The following is a 9,441-nucleotide window of genomic DNA, read 5'->3' on the forward strand; positions in this document are numbered from 1 at the left end:
TCTAACTTTTTTGAATTTTCTACACAAAATTCACAAACAATAACTCCAGCTTGACCAGGACCCGTTTAATTACATTAACGACAGCAGGAAAGTGAGAAAGCTGGCTGTCCAGGGTGTGGAATGTTTGGCTTGATATACACGGGTTCCTGGACCTCAAAGTAGACGTCATGATTTTAATCAAAAGTATAAGCTCTCAGGATAATGCTAAGAGATGGCCCATTGAACTGCATTCTTAAAATATAAAAGACATTCATCATTCTACAATCCCAGCATTGTAAAATTTTATGTTTCAACTATAATTTTCCATCGCCCAAACTTTTGGCTGGACTTGCAGATTTTCTCAATAATGACTTCTCTTATTTGGCTAGTCATGTTAAATTTAGCAAAAGCTGGGATACTGATCACCTCTGCCCCAACTCCCCCTCCATTAGCTCATTTCTGATGCTCTCTCGGGCTCTTTCATGGTGCTGTGGATCTCTCCATCACTGTGTTCCACGTTCGTAAGAAATTACTTATGTGGATATCCATCCAGGCAGGCCCATCAGACCTTTCACTCACCTAGATCTGGAATCGAAACCACTGGCTGCAGAAGATAGGTCTCGTGTTCCTGCACTAACAGGAGAGTGGACACGGTACTTGTTAAGTTGCTTGTTGAGATGCCTCACTGTGCGTAAATGTCTGTAAGTGGAAGACAGAAACACTCCGTGTCCACAAAGGCCAAGCTTCCCCCTACAGCAAGTAGGTTGTGTGTGTGTGTGCGTGTGTGTGTGTGTGTGTGTTTGCACAATGATTACATGGAGCAGGAAGAAATAGGGTAGAGACAAAGTTTGAGGACTTTCAGGCCTTACCAGTGAGGAAACCACAGGAGAATGTTCCTGGGATTGCGACTGCATCGGGGGCTGAGTGGTGGGAATACGGTGCGGAGCTCCTCTCTGACAGGTGGGCGGAGGAGGCTGTCTGCTCCCCGCTCACCTCCCCTTCTGGACTCATGGGCCTGCTGCCCCACGCTCAGAGTTACCTTCATGCCAAAAGAGTCTCACGTGGGGCCTTCAATGCGCCTTTTGCTCTGACTGAAACACCGCCGTTCCCCCCACCTTTGCCTGGCTAATCCCGGTCACCCTCCAAGCCTCAGCGTAGGCGAGCCCGCCAGCGGGAAGCCGGCTTTCATCTCCGCACTGGCTCAGGAGACCCCTCTGCGCTCCCTCACTGCTCTGCTTTGTCTTTGGCATTTCATCTTAAAGAAGTCAATTTATTTATTTATCTACCTGGCTATGTTCTCTCTCTCTCTCTCTCTCTCTCTCTCTCTCTCTCTATCATACACACACACACACACACACACACACACACACTTAGATGCTTTCACGGAGACACACATATACTCTGGGACAGATATGCCTATTTGGACCCACACATGCCCGCACACACATACACACAGGCTGTGAACACCTTCAGGGCCAATATTGTTTCTAGTTCTAAGTGATCCCTAAATAGCATGAATAGAGGTTAGGAATGAGGGACCAGGAGCATGCACTTCTTACGGTCAACAGCTGTTAAACATTTAATCACAAATTTTCCATCCATTTTGATTCCAGGTGAGAGTCTATTGATCATAACTTGGACTTTGAAGCTCAAGTGCGTCCCCCAGTGCACCAAATCAGACCAAATGTCTACGACCAGGTAGCTGTCAAGAGCGAGGTCATTTTATTCTCTGAGTAGTTTCTGTCAAAGACTCTAACAAGCAAACAAATAAACACCAAACAGTTCCCATTCCTGAGCAAACATTGCTTATGTTGATAGTAGGTCCAGAAGATCATAGGCGGGTCAGCATTTACCAACAAGTGAAGCTAACTGTCCAACCCACGATACTGATAAAAGCAAAAAAATACATAAAATAAAATAGAATCATGAACCACACACAGCAATGAGGATTGAGAAGTCTCAACCTCATGAAAGATATAAATGGAGAACATATATAATAATTATATATATCACAATATACACACAGCGCACACATACATGTACAGATAGATGGAGGATGGATGGATGGCAGCTGGATAAACAGCCAGATGGGTAGGCTGTGGAACATATTGGGGGAAGACAGCCTGTTTTATTTCCCTTGATGTCGATGAAGAGATGAGCAAGTTTGCTGGACACTTGTGCTTTGGGCGAAGCTCTGTGGAGCTGTGGGGAGAATTCAAGTGAGTGAAAAGGTCAAGCAGCTCATTCCAGCTCCTCTGGCAAACCCGCTTGGTGCTGGGACAAGGCTGGAGTGAGAGGAGAAATGAGCTGCGCCCTGCCCGCCAGTGGCCCCAGGCTTCACCTCCAGAGCCTCAGAGCCGCCCAGTGCTTTCTGAAATGGGTATTTTGTTTCTTTTTTCCCCCACACCCTCTAAGACGGTGCCTCAGGATCCAGGCCCTTGTGCAAAATGATGATGATTATATCACCCGACATTTATATTGTGCTTACAAAGTGTTTTCATGATGAGCTGCCTCCACGCCCCACATGAAGGCTGGGGGAGGCCAAACCCTCCCTTCGCTCTTGCACCTCCCACCGAGGCCCCAGCCCTGACCTCAACTCCCCTCTGCCATGCATGGCCTTCTAAAGACAGTGCCCTGGAGACCCACACCTCGAAGAGCTTTCTGAAGCATATTATCCTGCTCTAGAAGAAGATTTCTTTCTTTTTGACAGCTCAGAATTTTCCCCCATTGCTCACATTTCTCTCTATAAGATAAATCTGAGGACCCCTGCCCCTCCAGGTGTGATCCATGGAGCATCAGGATCCCTTGGAGTCTGGTTAAAAAGCAGAGTTTCAGGCCCCAGCTGTGGGCCTAGATTCAGGATCTGCATTCTCACAGGGTCCCCAGGAACTCACATTTTCATTAATGTTTGGGGCTCTCTCTTATAATGGTTCTACATTCAAAAAATGTTTAGTATACAAGAAATTACTTTTATATTTTGTTGATAAATGCAGTATTTGTCATAAGTATTCATCCCATCGATTTTATTTGTTAGCTTTGCTGGCTTAGAGAGTACTGATATTCTGGATACTTTTAAACTTGTAGTAAGTTGGGAAGAGGGTTTTGCTGTGGACTGACACCCACCTCTAAATCTGTGCTGATTCTGAAGCTCAGAATCCGTGCCCAGCTTCAGGGGTCAAGAAGTGGGAGTACTAGGGAGAATTGTGGACTATTTTTCCATGATTTGGGACAAATGCTTTAATTCTTGGGTGATACTGATAAATGTAGTGTTAATATATTCAGAATAATAACATGAGCAAGAGAATGAAGCTTTGTTTACAACAGAAGGGAGACTGGATGATGATGGCGTCCTGTCTGCGCAGGCCTCCCAGTGCAGCTACAAAGGCAGGAAGAGCCGCTGTCTCATTTGCTGCGGCGCATTCAAACTTTACCAAAAGAATTAGGAAGGGGCGCTTGAATGTCAAGTGTCACTGACAGGGAAATTCACAACGGCCATGTTTGCGGTGCTCAGGGGAGCAGCCACCCCTGCCACCTCACGCAGCCTCGGGGGAACATGGGGACGTGTGCCCGTCACCGGCCACCTCGGCAGGCCAAGTGGGACGACCCTGCTGCTCGGCCGGAGGTGGGGCTCCCAGCACACTGCTTTCTGTACCCAGGGTTCTTGGCGTAGAATCTGACATAAAGACCATTCTCATTGAATATTTCTTGAAATTAGTAGCTCAAAGTCATGTTTCAGAGAGTTTTGCTAATCTGTGCAGAGAAGAGCTAACACATGGGGAAATGTTTAGCTGGACACAGCTTCCAAAAGGAAAGAAGCTTCAAACCATGCCTCTAGATCACTCCATCCTGCCCTCGGACTAACCTCCTGGGCATGAATGCCTAGAAATGTGCCTGGCAGAGCAGCCGCTCATTAAGTGTTTGCTGAACCAGCAGATAAGTGAACTTATTTTCTCAGATCCCTAACCTCTGCTGAGTCCTGTTGATCGCATGACATCACCCTGCTGGGCTAGTTACAGAGGTTACAGATGCAAGGCACAGTCTGGCAGGAGTCACAACAGGAACTGGGTCGTCTTCTTAAAAGAAGGGCTATGTGAAGGTAACGAAGTTGGAAAAATCAATTCTTATTTTATACGGATTATTGCTGAGTCAGAACAGAACTCACATCCATGAAAAAGACTTTCTTGATAAAAAGAACCTTTTTCCTAATTATATTATTACTGCAGAAAATGTATAAAATACAGCAAAGTATAAGAGTAATTGGAATTTTCTCATTGCCATCACTGAAAAATAGCCATGGCTATTATTTGGAGATGTTTTCTTTTAATATTCTTTTTCTATGCACATATACATTTATAAATGAGAATCATTAAGTTTCTGATATTATTTTACCCTTTCACCTGACATTATAGCATAAAGTATTTTCCAATATTAATAAATATCCTTTGAAAATACCATATGGAAGACTGAATGCATGCATACACAAAATATATTTAAACATTTTTCTAGTGTTGCTGTTCTAAACGATATCTATAAATCTTGTCCACATTTCTGATTATTTTCCTGGGGTAGCTTCCTAGAAAGTTGAAAAGGCTTTCTAAGGAGCAGCAGCACCCTTGGAACGAGGTGGAGCTATAGAAAATCAGCACTGGACAGACTCCTACGGGTCTCTGGCCTGCCAGGGACCTGGAGGCCCTGGCTCCGGCCCATGGAATCGCTAGGCTTCTCTTTGAGAGTTTCTTAAATTTCCTGGCTTCTAAAGGACAGAGAACCTCTCCCATATTTACTCTATAGCCTAAGGAAAAAAGGAGAAAGGACAATATTATTCCTTGAAAGAGAAGGCAATCTATTTTTCAGCAATGTGAGCTCATCCCACACATCTTTGAAAGACTAGCATTAATCTAAAGTCTATTCAGGTTCATAAAATGTACTTTAGCCTAACAACAACCTTCTGATGGAGGTATTTGAGGTTTGTTTTATAAATGGTCTTTCTTAAATGAGAATTTCATTAAAAATTATTTTTAAAATCAGTTCTATTATGTCAGGGGGTCTAGAGCAAAAACTTATTTTACTAATTTAGAGGATGCATCTGCCCTTTCTGAAATGAAGTAACTTCAGTCCGACTTTCATAATAATGCACTGCTTATGTGCACATAAACAATAATATATATACAAGTATATAGTAATCTGCAGTTTACAAAACATTTTCAAGCCATGATAGCTTTCCTTGTCATAACAGAACAGTAGGCGTGGCAGATATTATTTCAGTTTTGCTATTGAAAATAAGGTTGAACAAGTTGTCCAAGGTCACCTGGTTCAGTGGTTACTACATAGTCCCCCACCCCAACCCTTAGCTGCTTCTGAAACCACTACCCCGCCACCCACCCACCAACCACAAAGCTTCTCTAGATTCTTTGGGAACTTAGTCACCGATTAATCAATTCTGGTTTCAGTTCTATCTTGCAGAACATGAAGATGCGTCTCTCTGCACCCTCACAGAGCTATCACAAAGATAAATAAGTTAATCTGAAAACTGAGTGCACACACACACAAGCTCACACACACACACATGCATCTCCTATTTACAGAAAGGATTTGAGGTGGTTGACACCCACATTAGGGACAATAGTGGTTTCACTGAAAAAGTCAAGAGCAAAAGAAAATTTGAAAATTAAAATTATAGAAATTCTACTATTTTTGTCATTAAAATATTTTTTTATTTTTTTCCATTTCTTTAACATTTTTATTGAATTTAGGGGGTGACGCTGGTTAATAAGATTATGTAGGTCCACTATTTTTTGTTCATTCAAACTCAGGTGATTTCAAAATGAGAATTTCCCTCCTCATCAACGACATTTCAAAGATCAAAGAAGCATTGACAAAGTGCAAAGGTCTTGAGCATGGGTACAGATGTGAAATGAGTAGCTACAAAAGGAAAAAGAGCCTCGCTTGCTGTGTGTGGGGAGGCGGAGAGAAATGGGACTGAGGGTGAAAACTGAAAATGTAAAGTATGAGCTCTGGGACCAAGCTTTCCAACGTCCACCTCAGAAAATCATGCGTAGACAGCACTGGGAGCTCTCCTCCCCCGCGGCCTCACCTCCATTATCTGCAGCAAAGAAGCAGACAGATTTCATGAGTGGTTACTCAGGATGTGGACAGTGTGCATGAGGCCCCTTTGTTAAATCACTTCTGTAATTTCAACCAGCAAAATCTTTTATGGCAGTAAACCTGGGAGCAAATGAATACAATGTGAAGGACGCAGCGAATATCAGTGCAGTGTGAACGCTTCCTGATGGGCGATGAAAACCCAGCTGATGTCTGCAAATGGCCAGTCCTGCCTCTGACTCCACCACACAGTGAGCCTGGCAACTGTCATCCTGCAAAGAACAGAGCTTTTGAAAACGTGTACTCAGAGCCCTTCCTGACAGGTGTTGCCTCTCCAAGCAACACCTGACCCACGCGTCTTGAGTAACGTCAACAGGAAGTTGGCTTCTTAGCCATGAAGCCGGGGACAGACACGGCTCCCCTCTGCTCACTGCAGCCTCACAGGACGGGCACAGGCCACTTCCCTGCAGTTCCGAGCCCTGGCTCCTGCTGGGCTGAAGCAGGATCCAGGCAGGTTTCTGAAAGGCTTTTAGACAGCAGAGGCTGGAAAGTGGCCAGGACGTTGCAGCTTGTATTGTCACGAAGTTTGTAGCTTCCACATATGTCTTGGCTTAAATATATTCTGGAAGGGAATTCTTGCTCTTTCCCTCCCACCCTTCCTTCCTTTTCTTTCTTTGAAACGTAAGAAGTAGCAGATCTCCTGAGCAATCATTTTGTCCTTGCTGCTAGAGCCCTCTGTAGCTTAGATGGCTGATCACCTAGCTCTGCTCATGCCTCTCCCATGTGAACAGGGAAACTTATTTTAGTAAACAGAGAAAACTAAACATCACTCGAACAAACAAAATATATATACAAATATATATTACATGTAATATGAAAATAGTCTATATTTACAATAAAATATAGGGTGTTCCAAAAAATGCATACACATTTTTTGATAGTTCAATTGATGTTTATTTCTTTTCACACTTAACCCATTGGAATTAATAATTATTCAAAGTGTGTATACATTTTTTGGAACATCCTGTATGTATGCCATAAAATATATACATAATTAAAAATACATACATACATGTGTCTACATGCGTTCGGGGGATGTTTATACACACAGCCACATACTTCAGTGGATCTGCTCTGGTTTGCCAGTTAGACTTTCTGTTTATTTTATTTTCCCATCACCATGTGTCCCCTCTGTGCCCTTTTCCACCCCCACCCCCACCCCCAGCCCCCGCTGTGCTTTCCTGTGGATTTTCTGGGTCAGTTCTGGGATTTGTTGAGCTGAAGCCTCTTGCTCAGGCTGCTGCTCGGGTCCGACCGGGTCCTTTCCCCGCCGTCCGGCTCCCCGGAGCCGCCGCCCCCTGCCGGGCGGGTCTCTGCTCCCCGGGATCCCCCAGCCCCCCGCCGGGCGGGTCTCTGCTCCCCGGGACCCCCCAGCCCCCCGCCGGGCGGGTCTCTGCTCCCCGGGACCCCCCAGCCCCCCGCCGGGCGGGTCTCTGCTCCCCGGGACCACCCGCCCCCCGCCGGGCGGGTCTCTGCTCCCCGGGACCCCCAGCCCCCCGCCGGGCGGGTCTCTGCTCCCCGGGACCCCCAGCCCCCCGCCGGGCGGGTCTCTGCTCCCCGGGACCACCCGCCCCCCGCCGGGCGGGTCTCTGCTCCCCGGGACCACCCGCCCCCCGCCGGGCGGGTCTCTGCTCCCCGGGACCCCCAGCCCCCCGCCGGGCGGGTCTCTGCTCCCCGGGACCCTGCGCCCGGCCGCACTCTAACCCCCCCCTCCTGCCGGGCCAGCAGCGGGAGTTCGGAGCCCGGTCCCGCCTTCCTTCCTGCGTCTGTCCCCGCCCTTTGCTTTCGCGCTTTACGCACCAGGACGAGAGCGCGTGTCCCAGGCGCCGTTTCACTGGAAGAGCCCCGGGAGCCCAGCGCTCCAGCTGGGGGCCCCCGGCTGGGCCGGCTCGCTCTGGGGCCAGCTGCCCCGGGAACGGGCCAAAGGGCCCCGGTGGACCCGGGCCCCCGACCCCGGGGCACCCCGGCCTGGCCGCCCAGCACCGTGGTGCGCGCCTCTCTCGGGGCAGGTGCGGGGCCGGGAGCCTCAGGGGGCAGGTGCAGGGCCGGGAGCCTCAGGGGGGCAGGTGCAGGGCCGGGAGCCTCAGGGGGGCAGGTGCAGGGCCGGGAGCCTCAGGGGGGCAGGTGCAGGGCCGGGAGCCTCAGGGGGCAGGTGCAGGGCCGGGAGCCTCAGGGGGGCAGGTGCAGGGCCGGGAGCCTCAGGGGGGGCAGGTGCAGGGCCAGGAGCCTCAGGGGGGCAGGTGCGGGGCTGGAGCCTCAGGGGGGCAGGTGCGGGGAGGGAGCCTCAGGGGGGGCAGGTGTGGGGCCGGAAGCCTCAGGGGGGCAGGTGCGGGGCGGGAGCCTCAGGGGGGGCAGGTGCGGGGCGGGAGCTTCAGGGGGGCAGGTGCGGGGCCGGGAGCCTCAGGGGGGCAGGTGCGGGGCCGGGAGCCTCAGGGGGGCAGGTGCGGGGCGGGAGCCTCAGGGGGGGCAGGTGCGGGGCGGGAGCCTCAGGGGGGCAGGTGCGGGGCGGGAGCCTCAGGGGGGGCAGGTGCGGGGCGGGAGCCTCAGGGGGCAGGACGCACGTGGCCCCCAGCGGCCCGGCCTCGCCTTGACTCGCACCCACCGCGCGGGCGGGAGGAGCGTTCCAGGGCCCGCACTCCCCCGCGTAACCCGGGCGCGGCCGAGGCGGGCGGGAGGACAGGGCCCGGCCGGCCCTCGCGCGCAGCGCCACGTGCCTGCCCCTGGGCCCGCGCTCCTCCTGCGCCTCCGTGTCGCCCCGGGAACCCCTCGGCTTCTGGACGAGCACCCTGGCCCTCCTCGCTCGCCCTGGACCAGGCTCCCCGACGGGCCGCCAGCCCTTCGAGGGCGGACGAAGGGGCCGGCAGGGGGCGCCGCTGGCCGCCAGGGGGACGGGGTCAGGCTGGGTCCCGGCCCTCCCGCCGAGCAAGGCCGTCCTTAAGCCGGGATATTTCTGCGTCGGTGGACAGGCCAGGAGGCGCAGTGAGAATCGAGCGGAAGGCTGTCGGTGGTGTTCAGCTGCGTGCCTGGCACGCGGGAGGCACCAAATAAACGCTGTGGGCGCAGCGTGCCCGTCACCCTCGAAAAGCATCCGCCAGGCGCTCAGCACCCGAGACTCCGGGGGCCTGGCGGACGCCCGCAGGCCGCGGAGGGGCTGCGCCCCGTTCCTGCGGGACTGTGAGTGCCCAGCGAGAAGAAGGGGCTCAGAGCCGGAGGAACACTGGCTTCGCTGTCGCCCAGCCCCGGCTCTATGAAGCCCTGGCCATGGCGCCACCAAGCGTGAGCCCTGCCTGGGGGGGGGGG

Source organism: Miniopterus schreibersii, assembly GCF_964146895.1.
Source record: "Miniopterus schreibersii genome assembly, chromosome: 8".
Classification (NCBI taxonomy): Eukaryota; Metazoa; Chordata; class Mammalia; order Chiroptera; family Miniopteridae; genus Miniopterus; species Miniopterus schreibersii.